The sequence below is a fragment of the Sciurus vulgaris genome (assembly GCF_902686455.1).
Source record: "Sciurus vulgaris genome assembly, chromosome: 3".
Taxonomy (NCBI): domain Eukaryota; kingdom Metazoa; phylum Chordata; class Mammalia; order Rodentia; family Sciuridae; genus Sciurus; species Sciurus vulgaris.
The window spans coordinates 144149229-144169864 of record NC_136463.1 but is presented as its reverse complement, the minus strand read 5'-3'; the positions used below and the strand labels follow the sequence as shown (position 1 = coordinate 144169864).

Genomic DNA, 20636 nt, shown 5'->3' with positions numbered 1-20636 from the left:
TTACAAAATGAACTTACAAAAATCAGTATTAAGAAAATTAAGGCACTGTTTCCAAAGTATAACATTAATGGAACTAGATATTTCCAAAAATTAATTTCAGATGCATTCAGGAACATATCTGTACTGTGGTCTCATCTTTTTACGACACCCAAGTTATTCCACTTTGCAGGTTCCCAATTGTGTGCGTTCATAAAACAGGGCTTAGTTCTCTTAAAGAGACATAATGTAAGCCAAGGATTTGATATAGTGCTAATAAAATTAAAAAATTTTTAAAACCTGCCAAATGGGTAAGATGTTTGCCCTATATTAGTGACTATCATTCTGATGTGAAACCTACTTTAATGAATACCTGACAAAGAAACCTTTTAAAGGAATGATTATCTTTGACATGAATATGTTCAGTTACTGTTTATACAATGAAATCTTAACTAGCTGGTAAAAATGGCACAATATTACCACGAGTATAGAAAACACTATATAAAGAAAATGTAAAGGCTGCCTGAAGAGTTAATGACTAATTCCATTATCTGGGTTGGTTCTGCAGAGACGATCTGCTCTGAGAAAAGCTTGTGTTTGTGGTAATGTGGGTGCAATCTGTATATGTGAATTATATACAGGTCCTTATTAATGTTATGCATAAAATCATAGAAATTATCAAAGCAAGAAAGCTTTATGTTTGCATTCTGCTTTCAGACATAAGGCAAGGTAATTGTAATTTATAACCTAGTGATTACATTTTAAATCTTAGAATTATAAAATAAGAGGGAAAATGGAAAGTGCTTGCATGCAAATGTAATAATACTTAAAAATTAAGGCTTGAATCATAAGCATTGCATCTTTCATCTTTAGATAACTTGTTAAAGCAAAGGAAAATAACTCTTCTATTATACCATTGTCTAATTGCTTCAGAGAAGAGGAATGGAAAAATGTAAATGGTCATAAAATGTAGGCCATAATGACAGGTTAAAGTATTTATTATTAGCCTGAAGAAAAGGCATCCAGATTGTGAATTTGTGACTCTTCCCAACCTAACAAAAGATAAGCAAACAGGCAATCCATTCATTGTTCTCCATTTGCACTGAAGATGGCAGTTTAAAGTGGCTAAATGAAAGAACACTCTGTATAGTGTAGTTAAAAATAACAAAAGATGAAAGATTTCTCCTTGGAGATTTTGAAGATAGAGAACATGCATCTCTAGGTAAAGATTTCTCTGGTAACTGAGGTACAAACTATCCACTTACTGCCAGTGGTGTGATTCTATGGAAACCTAGTCTCTAAAATTGCAATGCAATACTGCTTTGTCCTGGGCAGGCAGTGACGCCCTTTGCATTTAATGCAAATTAAATGCTTTTAGTGCTGAGCCTTACTAATTCAGGAAGTTTCTACTACTGGTCCTTAGTGAAACTCAAGTGAGGGATTGCATATTCTTTGTGACTTTTAGTTAATCATAGAATGGATGTGGAGCTGGGATGTAGACCAAAGACTTGGAAAATGAATAAGAACACTGAATAAAATAAAAATAATTTTAATCTTAAAAACGTAGTTAATTAAAAAATATTAAAGCTAGCGATTCTTAACCATGGGTGCAATTAGAATCATTTTGGAATTTAAAAAAAAAAAGTACCGATGCCTGAGCACCACTAGCCTGGGTAAGGTCCTGGCATAGTTCTTTATTCAGCCACATTTGAAAACACAATTTTAGAACTTTTAAGAATCTGCAACAATAAATACTGCTTCAGAGAGCTCTTTATTTTCTTTCTCTTTTTCTTTGTTTCTTTCTTTTCTTCTTCTTCTTCTTCTTCTTCTTCTTCTTCTTCTTCTTCTTCTTCTTCTTCTTCTTCTTCTTCTTCTTCTTCTTCTTCTTCTCCTCCTCCTCCTCCTCCTTCTCCTTCTCCTTCTCCCCCCCCCCCATGCTAAGTATTAAACCCACGGGTACTCTACCACTGAGCTACATCTCCAGCCTTATTTATTTATTTATTTTATCATAAGACAGGGTCTTGCTATGTTTTGCCCAGGCTGGGCCCAAACTTGCAATCCTCCTGTCCCAGCCTCCCAAGTAGGTAGGATTACAGGCATGCCACCAAGCCCAGCTGCTTCAGAGTATTTTTTAAATGTAAGATACAAATAAACATTTTTAACTGCAATTTATGCATGGGCCTGTGAGTGGTATTATTTAGTGAAGGATGGTTCTAAGAAGAACAAGAATCAGAAGCAATGTCATGCAGACCACTGAAGTGGTGTGTGATTCTGGGTAAGTTATTTTGCCACTCTGCGTTTCAGTTTTCTCATGTGTTAAGTCAGGGAGCTACCTGACTTCCAAGGCCCTTCTGATTTCGAGATTCTCTGGAAATATGTGATGGTGGTGCAGCTTTTTTGCAGGAAACTGTTTTTGAAACATATTTCCCAGTCAGGCACAGTGGTGCCTGTCAGTAATCCCAGTGGCTAGGGAGGCTGAGAAAGGAGGATTTCAAGTTCAAAGCCAGCCTCAGCAACTTAGCGAGGCTCTAAGCAACTTAGTGAAAACCTGTTTCAAAAAATAAAAAACACTGGAAATGTGGCTCACTGGTAAATTGCCCCTGGGATAAATCCCTAGTACAAAAAAAAAAAAAAAGAAAGAAAAGAAACACTTTCTAATTTTAAAGTCACAGAAACCACCTTATAATATGGGGGATCAATAGATCTTATTAATTCTAGTATTTTTCTCATAACCAATTTAAAATAAGGCTATTTACTTATTTCGGCTACCTCATTAAGTTGCAAATAATATTGTAAAAGACTTTATGCATGTATAACTCAGCAAGCATTTATTTGAGCACCGATGTTTCAGGCACTGTACTAAAATCAATGATAGAGCAAAGATAAAGAAGATGCAGTCCTATTCTCAAGATACTCACAGTTTGGTTAAAAAAAAAAAAAAAAAAAAAAAAGACCAAGTGTTTTTTGAGGGAGGAAATCCAAGTTCTCCTAGTCTCTAAATGACACATGCCTTCCCATCAACACTCCCAAAACAATAGCTTCGGTCCTTGGGGAAGTACTGTGAAAAATCTGTTCTTTTACTAAATTTGCTTCACAAATAATTTCTGTAAATCCCTCAGGAACTCTTCCAAGCTACTCTGCATTGTGCCCGAGTTAGCCCCAAACCTTCAGTTAGGTGTTTAATGTTACACTGGTTGTTAGCTGTGCTCTAGGGAATTAGGGAGAAGATTGTGCACGTATCCAGCAGAAAGTAGAAAAGAACAGCAGCAACATGAAAAAGGCATTTACAGGACATCAAGAAACAGACTGTGCAGTCCAGAGCTAACACATCTATATCCAGATGCCCAGTTGACCAGTACCCATAAGTGGCCTGTTACTCTTAGAATCTCCCATCAATATTAAATATAAGTAGGTATTTATTCAGTAACTGTTGAGCACCCACTGTTATGTTGGAGACTGCTCCACGTGGCATGTTTGCCCAGGCTCTTCACACTGTGAAATTCTTACACTTTCCTCCCCTTTGGCTATAGCTAGAAGAAAGGATGTTCTTCCTCTCTCTGTTCATTCCCAGGCTTGTCTTGTCTCCTGCAGCAGGATAACCGACAGTGGAAACATCTAATATTTCACCCCAGCTAGCAGGTTCCATTAAGTCTCAGGGTACAGAGAAGGCCACAGTGATAGTTTAAGGACACACTTCAGAGTCTAGGTTACTCAATTAAAAAAAAAAAAAAAAAAAAAAGGTTTGGGTTGCCAACAGTCCAACCAGGGTAAAACTGTTCCCAGATCATTCCAGATCTTCATTCTAGCATGATGTTATAAGAAAGGCCAGATGTAACTCCTAATGGAGCTGTTCTGAAGCAAGCTGAGAAAAAGTTCCTGCACAAAATATATACATATCTCCTGTGGGAAGGACAAATTTCAGAGGCAAAATTAATCCATATTTAGGATAAAAAAAATACTTATCTCTGCAAGGACGTTATTTCTACTACTAAATATATCAGAACTTATGTTGCTCAATGTCTCACTTAACATCTCTGTCTGAAGCTCTAGCTTTCAGGTTAATGGTAACTTAAAATTTTTTCCAAAGCGAAACTGTTAAACTTACAAAAGGATTCTGGTGATTTTCCCAAAGTGAAAAAATCTGTTCCAAACTTGAATTAACGTTTTACTACTAACACATTTTAAATGATGTGGAAAAATGAACCTGATTTCATTTGACACCCTATGACAGGGGAGAGAATTGGGTGTTACAGGAACAAATAGAAAGGCACCTATCCAGACTGGAGGCAGGTGGGAGTAAAGACAAAGAAGCCCTCCAAGATGAGGACCCACTGAAGATGTGGCAGGAAACAAGTAAATGAGGGGATCCAGACAGATGAAGCAGCACTTGAGAAGTCTTAAGGGCCTGGGAAGGAGACTAAACCCATTAAGTCCCAAGTTTTTAATTCTGCAAATATTTTAATGAAATTGAACCAGATGCATTAAATAGGTTGGAAACAATAATGTAGAGCTTATCTAGCCTTTATTATCATTAAGAACACAATACACATTGCCCTATAAATAAGACATGGGATGCAAAGAAAATGGAGTCAATCAGGCTCCCTCACCCGGATGTCCCAGAAGCGATGACTAAGATGCCTTATGTAAATCAGGAAAAAGAGTGCACATACATTCTTATATAACCACATGATATCATACTTGACATGCTGCCAGCTTTATTACAATTCTGTATATAAGTTGAACAGGACTCATTGCTGCACAGATTGCCCACCCAATTGAATAAAGGCATGGCTTCATGTATCTTTTTCTGGGTGCCCAAATCTTGAGTCAACCTGCCTGGGATAGAGTGGTTGCACTATACTGGGCCATTATGGCATCTTTTGCATATATATAAGCAATACTTTATTTTTTTTTATTAGAGCATTCTAGTTAAACATAGTCATTGGGTTTATTTTGACAAAATCATACATGCATGAAATTTGATTTTAATCCCCATTACCCCTGCTTTCCCTCCCCCTCCCTCCCCTTATTCTCCTTCCTCTGCTCTACTGATCTTCCTTTTGCTCATTTATTTATTTTTGATTGATACGTTCTACGTATACATAAAGGTGAAATTTCCTATGGTACATTTATATACACATACATATAACATGGTTTTGTTAAATTCATTCCATATTTCCTCTCTATTCCCATCCTTCCTCCCTCCCTCTCAATCTTTTACATCTACTCCACTGATCTTCCCTATGTATTTTTTATATTCAATCCACCCTTGCCGGCCTTCTTTCCCTTATTTTGCTCTAGATTCTGCACATGAGAGAAAACTTTAGACCTTTTTAATTTTTCATTCTGGCTTATTTCACTTAGCACGATGTTTTCCAATTCCATTCATGTACCAGCAAATGCCACAATTTCATTCTTCTTTATGGCTAAGTAAAACTCTGTTGCATATATATACCACAATTTCTTGATCTATTCATCTATTGGTGGATATCTGGGTTGATTCCATAATTTGGCTATTATGAATAAGCCATCCTTGAATAGGACATTAGCACATCCTTAAATAGGACATCCTTTCATGTACTACACAATATACAAAGATGACTTTAATGACCTGCTCAACAATTACTTTTCATGGAAAGGAGTAAAACACTTCAAACAAAGGGTTACATTACATTTTTGACAATATGTTGTGGGTTTCACCCAACATGACTTGATTTAACACTGACATTGTTCTTGCCATTTGAGGATCACCTGGCTTCTCTTGTCAAGTCTGATATCATCTTGAACAATAGTAGATCCAGTAGTATTACCCTAAGTAGATGTCTCCTTTGAAATTCAACAAACTTATGAGATCTTTTTTGTCTTTGTTCACAAATTTTGAATAATCCATTGCATTTATGATACACATATCACTTATGCTAATGAACAGATGCCAATGCCATGTTTTCTCTTTAATAAAAGTAGAGTATTTGGAAACCAACAAATTGTGTTTATCTGCACCACCACTGAAACTGCCACAGACACCACTGCCTATTGTTCGGGCACATTGACTGTATTCTATTTCTTTTTTTTCATTGTTGAATTTGGCCAAGTGGTTCCACTGTCTCATAGTTTGTTTCAACAACCCATTTATTACCTAATCATTTTACAATGAGAATTTCATTATTTATAGCCACTCCATAAACATATAACCTTCTTGCTTATTTTTCACCAATGTTGTCAGTTTTAGAGGACACCTGTTTAGTCTTCTTTCTTTATAATACCTGAACTTGGAATTCAGTATTAAAAAGGTTTAACAAGTCATAATGAAAACACAGGTCAGATCTGTCGACTAAGAGGCACAAATAGCAGTAGGTTCAAGTTTGTCAGGTAGAGGTGCAGTCCACCACACCTTACTATGCATTGTCCTAGTTATAGGATAGTTATTTTTGAACATTGATGATTTGCAGTATAATGCGTTCCTTGAAATGAAATGACAACCCAGAATTCAGCCGCCATGCTTGGCCCATCAAGGTGGCAACTGAGCTCAGTTTCCCAAAAATTATAAAAGCAGGAAAACTGAAGACAAGGAATTCCAATAAGGCCAGTGATTTCAGAGACATGAAAACTGGCCAACACCAAGAGAGTTAGTGAGCACTGGAAAAACCTTTTTGCTATCTCAGAGTATCATCAGCCAACAAAAAAAGAAGCCACAAATTACAAAAGAAAAAGAAGGTTGAAAAGAGGAGTAACAGTGAGAGCAAAGAAAACCAGGGCACAAAATTAGACGGTCCTGTTGAAAATATCAGTGAGGATGAGGTCCAGTCAAGCAGTTGATGATGAAAGAGACTAATAAACACAAGTGAGTACCACTGCATTTAGATGATGTAAAACCAGAGAGGCAGGAGACGCCTGGATCCAGGAACAGCTCTCAGGGTCAATTTGAAGCAAATAGGTCATCCCATATAATAGGAGAAATGATACATGAAGTTGGAGGTGAGACAGAAAAAAGATGATCAGGATGAAGTGTCCAGTGTGAGGAATGAAGCGGGTAATATCAAAGGTCCTTCAGAGGCTGAGGAAGAAGACAAGGATGGGGAAGAGGATGAGGCAGAGGAAACCCCGAGTGAACTTCAATTATTCAGATGGTCACAGAGAACATGGTGAAAGGACAGATCAGCCATTTCAACAGAAATTAACACCAGTATGATGTATTACCATGACGACAGAACAGGTGTACAGATGTGTCCTGTGGAAAAAGCATTGCTTAAACAGCATATTAAGCATCAAATTGAATATGACTTCAGTATAGAAAAATTGGAAGGTGACTTCTTTCTTCGGAGGAAGATGGATGGGCAAGGTTTCTTGCCTATTTCCCTGGTTGCTGGATTTCACCACATTCAGGCTCTCGCCACAAACCTGAAGCTCATTTTAGAGGTCCTGAAGGTCAGCATAGAAGTAGAAGTTGTGGATGGGGAGAAGAAGGAGAAGAAGAAGAAAAAGATGAAGGAGGAGGAGGAGGAGGAGGAGGAGGAGGAGGAGGAGGAGGAGAAGAAAAAGAAGAGAAGGAGGGGGAGGGGGAGGAGATGAGGAAAAGGATAGAACCAGAAAAATGACCAATTCAGGGTTCTCCTCCTACTAGAAGTGGGTCACAGACAGACTTCTCTAGGCTGATTGATTGTCTGCACGACAGGTCAAACCTTTTGCTCACATACAATCAGGGCGATGATCTACTGATGCCCTGGAAGTCATCTGATGGGCACATGCAGTGGGACAGGTGACTCACTGAGATGCATTGTAAATACCAAAACAAACCATGCTACAGAGATGGAAGCCACCAGACTGCCTTCTGTGTGGGAGTGTCCCCTCCGACCCCTGGGCAGCACAAGAGTGGAGATGACCACCTCTGCCACGACAGGAGACAGAGCCGAGGACCACTGCTGGCATTCCAGGAGCTGCCTGCCCTTTCTGTGTGACTGGACATAGGCTGATTGTAAAAGTTAGATTTATTTATCGTGTAAACTTGGGTCCCAGATTACATTTTTAGCCAGCTTATGAACAATCATTGGTAAGTTGGATAATATAGAAAATACTTTTTCCACAGGATAATTAATATAAGTCAGTCAAGTTGGTGATGCCTGTCCATTAACCGCTTATGCATTATTAATAAAATTATAAGAATAAAATTTTTAAAAAGAAAAAAATGACAACCCAGTTCTAGAAAATACTTTCATGAATGCATTTCTTATATTATATATCCATTATGTATGTAAAATTTTGTCCAGTTTAAGATTAACTTTTGCAACAAGGTTTATGCCATTTTCATAATGAAATTAAAAATATCTTCATTGTGATCATTCATCTATTACTTTTCTTAAAAGAATAAAACTCTAAAAGCATAAGATATTTCAAAGTTACCATAAATGATATATTTGCTTAATATTTTTTAAGGTGTTCTATGAATAAGACAATAGACATAATCAGTTATTTAAGAGGAGGTGACATTTTTGTTGAGAGGTTATGGAGGGGGTGACATTTTGGTTGTGTGGGTTTTGACATTCACACCTATTTCAATGACCCTTAAATTAAAACTCAAACTATTCAACTTTTATTTTTGAAAACCACTAGATAATTTGTAAAACAGATACTCCTACCCTCTATCCTATTTTTAATCAAGAATGCAGAGGACACTAGGGAGGGATGGTTAGCTTGAATTTAATGAACTTACACTTCATCAAAGATGATATCGTTTGTAGCCTACATCAAAATGGACATAAAACATCATTTCCTAAGGCTTTTTTCCCCTGTATTTAATATTTTCCTGTTACGTAGTAGGTATTCTATATACATTTGACAAATGAATGAGTGGATGATTAAGGGGAGACCATGAAGTATTTTAATAAACCTCCTCAAATAAGCATATTTTTAAAAAATATACTTCATTTTTTATTTTTATTTTCAGAGCTGTTTTAGATTCATAGTAAAATTGAGCAGAAGGTATAGAATTTTTATATGCTTCCTGCCCCCATATATGCATAGTCTCCCTGTTAGCAATACCCACCCAACCAGATTGGTACCTTTGTTTCAATTAATGAATCTACAGTAACACATTCTTATCACTCCAAATCTATAGATTCATTAGGACCATCCTTGGTATTTTAAATTGTATAGGTTTGAACAGGTCAAACCTTTTGCTCACATACAATCAGGGCGATGATCTACTGATGCCCTGGAAGTCATCTGATGGGCACATGCAGTGGGACAGGTGACTCACTGAGATGCATTGTAAATACCAAAACAAACCATGCTACAGAGATGGAAGCCACCATCATTATAATATCACACAAAATAGTCTCCCAACCCTAAAAATCCTCCTTCCCCTATAATCCTTAGTAAATACTGACTTTTTAAATATATCCATGAGTGTGCCTTTCTCATAATGTCATGCAGTTGGAATCATAATATTCAGTCTTTTAATATTGGCTTCTTTCACTTAGTGTTATAATATGCATGTAAATTTCCTCTACTTATTGCCATGTCTGGACAGCACATGTACTTTTAGGGCTGAATAATATTCTGTTCTATAGATGTACCAGTTTATTAATTCAATCAAAAATCTTACTTCTAATCCTTCTAACACCCAAATAAGAGATTTGACTATCTTAATGAGATCATCTCATATTATCTCATTTAATAATCATAACAACTCCTGAACTATATCAAATAATTTCTATTTTACATTTGTGATCTGAGTCAAATGAAAAAAAATATTCAAAAGAAGTCCCTATTATTTATTATAATCATTTAATGAACTGAATTAAATATTCCAGTATTTGTAACCAGTAAAGAATTGTTTAGGAATTCTGATTGGTCATATATCAAATAGAAAGAAGTTATGTTCTCAAGGATTCAAAGGAAGTAATATAAACTGGGGACAGTTCCTCCCCCATTCCTACTCTAGAGGAGTGGCACAACTTGTTTGGTGTGGTATGTAGTATAGTTTGGATTGTGATTCATTGTGTCACTAGCGTGCCATAGAAATGTGGTTCAAAAACAGTGGTCCGTGCTTTGGTGCAAGAAATTTTGACATTTTTGAAGATAAAATATTTGAAGGAGTTCTTACCACCTCCAATGATCTAGAAATTAACACCTTTGAAATAATGTCTTTGCAATTTTGAAACTTGAGCCTTTATTAATTACTTTTAACTCAGTGGTGGGAACTCTATAATCTTCTAATTGTAGCCTACCAATAAAGCTTTCTAGTTTTTTTAATGAACCATATTACAAACCACTTGAAATATATAATTAATTAGCAATTAAGTAGAAAGGCTTCTAGACAACTAATACTCTGTTGTATAGATAAAAGCAAATAAATTCTACATTACAAATTAACTCTTATGTTAAATTTATTTTCTTGAGAATGTAGGAAAGTTAGAACAGAAATATTTTTAAACATCAAAATAATATATTGTAGAGGCAAGAAATACAGATATTTTCCTGACATTGGGCATGCAAAATTTGGTTTGATATACTCTGAGAATACAGTCTTCGAAGATTGCATTATGTTATGTTATGTTTGAGGGTTTTTAAATACATTTTTTAATGTTCTTTGTCAAAAAATTCAGTGACAGGTAAGTAGGCAAGTCATTGACTTTTGGTCATCTCACATTCTTCATCTGTAAATAGAATACATACACACATACACATTCCGTAGTGTAGGCTGCTATCCTAGCTCTGCCAGGTCCTAGCTGTGTGACCTTAGATAACCATTTCTCTAAGCTTCTGTTTATTTATTTATAAAACCAAAAGGCTATACTTCTATTCTCAAGTAGAGAGATTGTTTTCTCATGGCTACATGAGAGAATGAACCTACTTCTAGGATTCTTCTAGATAATGCATTTGAGTACATAGCAAAAGGCAAATACCTTACACATTGTATATGTTTCATAAATAAAATTTCTTCTTTTATAGATTCCAAGTACTAGTTGTTTTAATTATAACTTTTGCCAAAAGCAGGATTCAAGTAAGATCTGTATTTTCTGCATCAGAAGTACTTATCTTCTACTTCAGATTTCCCACCAGCACTTGGTTCACACTTATGGACTAGACTCTGAACTTCTATAGTCAGAAATGACTGTAGATAGAAACATCTGAGCCTTTCTTTTTCATTGGGTTGTAGATTCTGGAGGGTGGAGTTCATATATTTTATATAATTAAATTCCCAGGAGCAATTGCATTGTCTGCATATAGATACCTTATCAACAGAAATAAGATTTCAGTCAACGGTTCATCCCTGTAATCTAAATGTGCCATTGAGCTGTGCAATAGAACAACTAGAAGGAAATGTCTACCTAATGTGTCCCCAGTTGGGGCTCAACTATCCTGGGGTAAACGCTAGTGGGGGATCCCATATGGAGCTGCAGGGACTTTGGGTTGAGAGCCTCCAAGGAATGCAAAGCAGATATTTGCTTTACTGATCTCCAGGAGGAAAAAGGTAGGTGGGACTCCTGATGTTATCCTGGTTGCTAAGGTCTGTGTCTTCTTAGAACTGATGCATCAGACCCCACCTTTCTCAGTACCTATCTGCTCTTCTCAGAGGATGTTTGATATGGAATTTTGAGATCTGAAATTTTCCTATAAGTTCTATTTCTGCTAGTAAATCTTCCCTTCTAAACACAATTCTCATACACACATACACTCACATACAAACACACATAACACACGATCCTCTTCTTTCAGTGCCAGTCCTGACCTAAACTATAACTGTGCTCTTTATAATATCACTTTAACTGTGTGAAACTGCACGGGAATGAACTTTCATTGGAAAAGTGTGTCATGTGATGTGCTTATTGTAATGCACAGGAATATCCATTCTAGAATGGGGAGGTATTTTAAAAAAGGAAATAACCCAATCAATAAGTGGACAAAGGAACTACACAGACACTTCTCAAAATAAGAAATAGAGTCAGTTGAAAAAAATGTTCAACATCTGTAGCAATCAGGAAAACGCAAATCAAAACTACATTGAGATTTCATCTCATTCTAGCCGGAATGGCAATAATCACAAACACAAACAATAAGAAATGTTCATGAGGATATGGACAGGGGAGTACACTCATACACTGTTGGTGGGACTGAAAATTAGTGCAACCACTCTGGAAAGCAGTATGAAGATTCCACAAAAAACTTGGACTGGAACCACCATATGACCCAGCTATTCCACTCCTTAGTATATATCCAAAAGATTTAAAAACAGCACACTACAGTGACAGCCACATCAACGTTTATAGCAGCTCAATTCACAACAGCCAAGCTATGGAGCCAACCTAGGTGCCCTTTAATAGATGAATGTATAAACAAAATGTGGTCTATATACACAATATTTTAGTCATAAAGAAGAATGACATTATGGCCCTTGCCAGTAGATGGATGGAACTGGAGAGCAGCATGTGAAGTGAAATAAGCCAGGCCTCGATGTCAAAGGTTGAATGTTTTCTGATATGCAGAAGCTAATCCAAAATGGGGTGGGGGGTTGGTAAAAATAAAAACTTTAAAAATTCAAAAAACAAGAAAGAAAAAGAGAAAAAAGGAATAAAAGGGGGAATTTCATCAAAATAGAGGAAAGATCAGTAGGATAGATGAAGAGAATTGAGGAGGAAGAAGGAACTGGGAAATGGAAGAACAGTGGAATGAATCTGACCAACCTTTCATATATGCAAGCATGGATGTGTCATGGTGGGTTCCTACATCAGGCGTATCCACAGGACACTAATTAAAGGGAAAAAAAGTAAACTGTAAATGGATTGAAGAGGGATTGGTGCAGTGGAGGGAGGGGAGTGGAGAGGGGAGTACTGGGGACTGAATTTGAGCAGGTTGAGTTCCATGCTTTTGTGGTTATGTCAGGGTGTGTCCTGGTGTTATATCATAACTAAAAAGAATAATAAAAAATAGTGGGTGACATTTTACATACTTTTTTGTATTACTTAAGGATAACAGTTGCTTAAGTTCTTTTTTGATGACGTCTCTGTGATGTTCTGAAAAGAAATTTTAGAAATAAGAATAAGTCATTTAAAAATTTGATCACAATTTAGTTAATTCAACTAACCAAACTGAACTAGGCAGTACTGGGGATACACAAAAGAGCAATAGGACATGGTTCCTATTCCATAGGGAGGCCAAGTTTAGCATCATTACTTTTGCTAAAGTATTTACTTAATGATTCCAGTTTATATAATATGCTAGATTGGGGTATATACAGCTAATAAACAAACATGAAAGCTTCCACAAATTCTCTTTTGAAAAAAATGTATAAGTATATGCATAAATAATAAGTATACACACAAATAACTCTAGTTTCCAACAGTTCCTTTTGACAAACAATGCGAAAAACAATATATATTAAATCTATGCAACTAAAATATTATGGTGAGGGCTACTTTATTCAGTATTACCAAAGAATGAGAATAATCATGTGTTTTAATTTACCCCATAATGAAAGCTTCCATTTTTTTAAAATGTCAAAGCATTTAAAGTATTAACCAGTTTGTTTTTCTAAAATATATGGTCTATTTTACCTGACTTCTGAAACTGTGTACCACAAACCAAACTTAACACCTTCTAAATGATACTGGAACATCATTGTAGGGATACAATAGTGTGCTGTACTATAAACAGAAATCTTTTCAGGCACAATATTAAAGCATGTAGAGTTATTTTTCCATACACTAAATGGACCCAGAGTATATTCTTGGTTCAATTGTTTACTTATTATAAATTTTTTAAAATGTTGTTCTCTTAATGATTTAATTGTCTTGAGTCACTTACTATTGCTTTGTAACAAACCTCCCCAAGTTAGTGGCATTTTAAATTAATAATTTTGTCATGCTCTTGGATTCTATGGATCAGGAAAGGGAATGTGACGATGGCTCTTCTCTGCTCCACAATACCTGGTGCCTTAGCTAGGATGACTCAAATGTCTAGGAGTGACCCTAATCCCTGAGGTCAAGAACAGCTGGTCCTAGAGGCGCTGGTTTAGTGATGGCATCTCACCATCTGTGAGATACCTGAGCTGGAAAAAGTTAAAGCGTGTATTCAGTCAGGACTGTTGGCCACAACCCCTGCACTAGACCTCTTCCCATGGCTTCCGATTCTCACAACATGATGACTGGGGTCCAGATGGAACGCTTCCAGAAGGTGAGTGCGCCAAGAGAATTAGATGGATGTTTGCTCACAGCCTCAGAAATCATGCAGCGCCACCTTATTAGTAACAAGAAAGTCATACTAGATTCCAGGGGGCAAGATTTGGGCTCCATTTCTTGATGGGTGTTGCCGCCTGCAGCAACAATCTCGGGGTAATTTATCGGAGGTAGACTGGAACTGAGCTACTTCTATTATCTTTATCTGGGCTACTTCCTTGCTTGTTTGCTTGTTCGCTAGTTTATAGAGGAAGAAAGACTTTGCTTATCAGGAAAAGAAACTTTGCTTAGAGGAAGAAAGACTTTGCTTAATTTTAGAGGTGCTTCTTCTTAGAGGTGTGTCCTGCATCCTGCGTCCTAAAGGTGCGTGCTAGAGGTGCGTGCCATCAGAGGTGCTTTCTATCAGAGGTGCCTCCCAGTAGTGCGTCCTGTGATCTGCAACCTAGAGGTGTGACTTTAGTTCTCCATCCTGCAAACTCCTCCCAGGCGAAGAGAATGTCTTATATACCCTAAGGCAGCCAATCAGCTTAGGATTGAGTAGCACGGTTGGAGCATGCGCCACGGTACCAATTAAGAATGGGGAACATCTGTTGACCACTAGCGCAGAGGAGACATTAACTAATCAGGCAAAGGTAGATCACCGTGTTAACATTAATTATGCGCCACCTGTTGGCTCAACGCCAGCCGCCATCCTAGGGCTACCCAAACATGTCTCTGCAGATGGGGGCAGTGGCAAGGTTACTACAGAGAAGAACTTGTGAGACAGGAACCATTGCCGTGACCATCTTTGGAAGGGACAGTCTGTCAGCAGTTATTTCTTATTGTTATTAACCAGTCTTCTTCTTATAGGTTTCCTTAGTATTTAAAGTACAGTTTCTGTGCTAAAATAACATAAACTAACTAGCTATCAACAACTGAACCAGGGACTGAGGTTGTGGCTCAGTGGTAGAGTGCTTGCCTGGCATGCATGAGGCACTGGGTTCAATTCTCAGCACCACATCTAAATAAATATATAAATAAAAAATAAAGGCCAATCAACAACTAAAAAAAATTGAATACAAAATCTGAACATGCAAGACTGGGCATATATCCCTGGATTCGAGTCCCAGCACACACACAAATAAATAATTAATATATAGTCATTTGGGCGAGGCCTAACCACTGTCTTGTATGTTAGGCGATTGGACTTCAATACATTGATATTATGGTAGACATTCTGTCTCTCTATGTTCAAATAGTATAGGATGAATGTTGTGGACTGACCTGTGCCCCCACCAAATCCACATGTTGCAATCCTAACCCCCAGTGTAATTTTTATTTAGAGATAGAGCCTTTGGGGAGATAATTAAGGCTAAACGAGGTCGAATGAAAACCAGCCACCTCTGACCCTCTCTCCCTGCAATAGCATGAGGTGTTTGAGGGAAGAACTGCATCCTGGTTTCCCCCATTTTCCAGCCTGATCCCTGACACGTATTGGTGCTCAGTACCTGTCTGCTGATCTAATACATTACACTTAGAAATCCATAAAATTTAAGAACTGGAAGCACCTATATTAGTCTGTTTTCTATTCATATAACAGTATTCTTGACCAAGTAGTTTATAAGGAAAAGAGGTGTTTTTGGCCCCTGGTTCTGAAGGCTGGAGAATTCAAGATTGAGTAGCCCAAGTAGGTGCAGTGGTGCACACCTTAATCCCAGAAGCTTGGGAGGCTGAGGCAGGAGGATCGAGAGTTCAAAGCCAGCCTCAGCAATTTAGCAAGTTCCTCAGCAAGTCTGTGAGACCCTGCCTCAAAATAAAAAATAAAAAGGGCTGGAGATGTGGTTCAGTGGTTAAGTGTCTCGGGGTTCAATCCCCAGTACCAGGAAAAAAAAAGGGGAGTAGCCAATATTTGATGAAGTCCTTCTTGTTGGTGGGGAATTTAGAGTCCCAAAGTAGCACAGGACCTCATTTAACCTCGATCACCTTACAAAAGATCCCACCTTCAAATACCATAGTTGAATTAAGTTTCCACCCTCTTAATTCCTCCCAGTAGGGATTCAATTTCAACACAGTTTGGGGGGGATTATTCTAACCATAACAGCACCTATGATGATCTAATCCAGACTCTCATTTCACGAGTGAAGAAAACACAGTCTGAAAGGCTTGTTTCAGACAGATATTCCAAGGGAAATCACTACCACTGTACTAGTTAGCACAAAAAGGCATCCTGAAAGGTAGTAATTTTAGGGGATGATTGAACAATTGAAAAGGCATGAGCTCATAGAACACACTGCAGAAGGGAATGTGCTGCAGACATTGGGTGGGATACACAAGATCTGGAGACAGGAATGTCTGACTGAGTAAACAGAACTGAACTGATGTGTGCATGGTGAAAATGTGTTACAGTATTTGGGAAGGTCTGTTCATAACTTAAAAGCAACTAGAAATTTTATTATTTTTATTATCTATACCTCCCAATTTCCCCTGATTTTTGATGCATAGGTTAGAAACACAAGTTGGGGCTTTTTAAAAAAATGTAAATTCCTTCATTTTCTGAGTAAAACAGAATTGTGCTGCATGCAAATTCTGTTTTTTCATAACTGCAGTTAAGCTAACCTAATAGAATCACATTTCCCCATTATTATTAGTAGTCCCACCCAATCATTCCTTGAATCAGAGCAAAAAGTATTGAGTACCACCTTACAGATAATTTTCCTGAAAAACTGCAAAAAGATAAGTGGGGCTGATCCACTTCCCTATTCATCTTCCCACAGATGTGTTTTCATTTGGTTCACAAGGGGAAATGCTAAGGGTTGTGAAGATGTGATTCCTCTCTTGTCTCCTAACATATATTGACAATTTGTACTCCAGAAAATGTATGTGAAAGTGAGATAGGATAGAAAGAATTAAATACAAACAGGTAGAAAGGAGACATAACAGAAGGACAAGAAAATAAGATTTAAATTCAGAAGTTCTGTATACTTTTCCAGGTCTGTCACTCCCTAAGTCAGTCATTCTCCCAGGTCTGTTACTCCCAAATTCCTGGGAATTCTGTAAATCATCCTGTGCACGGTTAGTTAACTCCTCCAATAAGTAGATGAAGAGAGATATGATATTTCAAGAAACCTATAGTTTAGGAGAATCTCCTGCGCTGTCTATGATACTGCCAGTTATCGTTGCTGAGTTCTACTTCCTCAAATGTTGAAGTTTGAAGATTAGAGAAGCACGCTGAGGCAAGTTGATGAAGGAGGTTTTATTTAAAGGTAGTAACACAGACCTCTCCCGGGTGGGAGAAGGGGGCCATGGCTGGTATTCTGGTATCCCAAGAAGTGAGAGCGCCCTGCCCCTTTTATAGACTAAAGTTTCCTTGTTCTCCTGCATTCCTCTCCCTTACCTTGCTCCTTTCCTCTCCTCCCATCCTGCATGGTGATTGGGAGATGTCTGTGGAATGGCCAGGGGGTGAGCAGGTGGGCTGGAAGGGCCAAGGTGGAGTGCTAGGCAGGAAGGGAGCAGCAGTCCAGGGGGCATTGATTAGTAGCTCTGTCTGCTCAGGAGTTGCTTCATTAACAACCTTTTTGAGAGGGGTGGTATCAAAGGGCTCTGGAGACATGAACATTCTAATATTCCAGAGGCAGTTTCCAACTTCCCAGACTCAGATCAGTCTCCATTTTCTGGATTTGGTCCAATTATCTATTCTACACTAACTGCCTGTCTTTAATTCTGGCTTCATCTATTGATCAGATAATGAAGACCACTTCAGCCTCAGGATCCCAAGACTGACCAGACCACCAGAACCCATCTTGAGATCACCACACTGAAATTATTCCACATACCACATACCTTTCTATAACCACTAAACCGAGTTTCCTTTAGATGAAAAGCTGGGGACCCCAAAACACATCTCTTGCTCTCAAGATTGTTGGGACTAATGACATGTTAACTAACTCAGGCTGACTCCTTACTCCCTGGCGGGTGAGCAAGATCAAGGCCTCAAAGGCAATTTCAAAGGTTAATGACGAAAAATCGGACCACCGGACCACCGTCAGGGATTGGTTAACAACAGTTCCGGGAACGTGATCAGCTCGTGCTTGCCATGTAATCCAATGGGACTCTCGCCTGCGTGAACTCCCCATGACTTGCTGACCTTTAAGCTGATTGGCTCCCGCCTATCCCCCACCCTACATAAAAGCTGTGTGACTTCCTCAATAAACGAGTTCCTGCTGTGACTGGTCTCCTTGACGCATCTGATTCTCCTACGCCTGGAGGGCTGGGAGCGGGCGGTCAGTTGGCCCTACCTATCCCGGTCTGGCCTTGTTGGGGAGAGTCCCCTTTCCTTGTCGCTGGTCAAGAAGAGCAAGGGGACTTAAGACCCCGACATCTGGCACCCAACGTCGGGCTTCTCAAGGCTGATCCACAGCCAAAGCGAAGAGGCATCTTCGAAACCGAAAGTACCGGCAGATCGGGCCAAGCAAGTTCCGAGGTAAGGGCATCCCTGAAAAGATGGGGCAAACACACACCACACATGGTGACCCTGCGCTCTCAGCTCTTAGACCCATGCTGAAGAGTAGGGGCCTTGAGTTGTCTGATACACAGGTGGAAAAAGCCTGGGACACCTTTACTAGGGTGGCCCCTTGGCTTCCTGACACTAATCTTTTTGACTGTTCCACATGGGATCGTGTAGAACAACTTGTTAGGAAAAGGGAAATCAGTTTAGGGGAGGGTCCCCCATTGGGAGTCTGCCCTACATTATCCATCCTTAAGGCCTGCTTCTCTCCAGGACCTCCCAAAGGGGGCTCCAAGGTTCCCCTCAAAGAGCCACTGCCTAAAGAGCCCTTGACTCCTCCCGTTGCATCTCCTTCCAGAAACTTGCCACATAGTAAACAACCTTGGGAGACCTTTAATGAGGAGCCCAATCCATCTCCGTCCTCTCCTCCCAAGGTTGAGGAATCATGAGGGCAGCCAGCCTCTACACATAGCCAGGGCCCACTTCCGCCCCGGGGAGGCTCATTGCTGCCATCTTGTATTCTGGGGCCCCATCAGACTCCAATGAAAGCCCTCGCCCTCCTCCTTCCAGATGGCGGGAAATCTTCCTGGCAGTCATTTTATAATACTGGTAGAGAACTCACTGACTCTAACCGCCCCCCCTCCCTGTATGGCCTTCCTGGTAAATGTTAAAAAGTTAGTTTGGGAAGGAATGACTACTGATCACAAATTGGCCTGTGCAGAGATGAAAGATCGCTCCATGGGAAGGTGGATTGTGGCTACCAAAGATATTGGCACACAGCTTCCGCAAGCAAGCGGGCAGATGGAAAGGGATTCCTTATCTTCAACTCTCTTCTTTCTTGTGCTTCTATGCTCTTCCTGCAAACTTGAACACCTCCATCTTCTCCCCCTCTTAATCCCTCCTCCTCCTCCAACTTGGACTCAGCTGTTTCTGCTTCCATTCCCCAGCCCAGCCAACCTAGTCCTCCTGCCACGAGGTCCCACATACGCTAGTGTGGAGGGAGTAATCAGCCCAACCATCAGTGGCATGTCCTAGTAAGGAGTATGATATAGTAGCCCCATCCTCCACAAGTAGTGGGAGATAATTGTTTCACAATTTTCTGCATCCAAACCTGAATTGATTACTAACTAGGAAAAGGGGTTAAAATGCCCTAGGCATCAAGTTTCTGCTGGAACATTTTAGCCCCTTTCAGATCCAGATCTCAGTCAAGGCTTACATTGAAATGTAAATGGAGGAAGCCAGAATGCTCAGTAGGAGACTTGTCTCAAACCCAAGGGGGAAAAAAAAAAAAAGAGCAAAAAGTCTTATGTGAACTCCAGCAAAAGTAAATTTTATAGTGCTTTACTAAAGTAATTAACGGCCGTATCATTTTTCCAAGACTCTTTTTTTTTTTTTTTTTTTTTTGATTCTACATTTTTTTTGAGCTCATGACTTTTTTGATCAGTTCTATTTTTTTTTTTTATTCAACTAGAGATTTTGAACATCTGTTACATTGCAATGGAGATTCACCTATAAAGTTACAAGGCCTTTGATTTTGTTTGTATGTCATGCTGTCTGATGTCATGTTTTGTCTGTATCAAAATTGAGCACTCCTAAAATTAAAATTTAAAAATGGACCCAAGGAGATCCAAGATGGTGGACTAGAGGGTGACTGCATCTCCCATCACTCCAGAACTCAGGATTCAAGAAGGGGAGGTATTGAGAGACTTGGACCAACGTACAGCTGCAGGGTGAGTCTCTCCTACCCGGTGAAGCTCAGCCCAGGCGGGAGGCCCGGACAGGGGGCAGCTTCTCGGAGCAGGAGCAGGGCAGAGAGACTTCCCCAAGCACCTCTTCTCCCTCCAGTGGCAGGCTCAATCCACAGCCAGCTTCTTGGAGCACGCCATCCAGTGAGAGCTTTTCTGCACAGAGCCAACCCCAAGCTCCGGACCCAGCGATGGTCCCCAGCCCTCAGGTGACTTCTGGGACCAAGGCAGGACAGGGAGAGGCTTTCCCCCAGCAGC

At 39.2% G+C, this 20636-nt stretch overlaps 1 pseudogene across 1 annotated transcript; it reads left to right on the top strand.

Moving 5' to 3' along the window:
* Positions 1 to 4601: 4601 nt before the first annotated feature.
* On the top strand, positions 4602 to 7736 carry LOC306655773 (la-related protein 1B-like; annotated as a pseudogene). Its single transcript has 3 exons — positions 4602 to 4619; positions 6490 to 7422; positions 7533 to 7736. The product of its transcript is annotated as a la-related protein 1B-like (transcript).
* The last annotated feature ends 12900 nt before the right edge of the window (positions 7737 to 20636 follow it).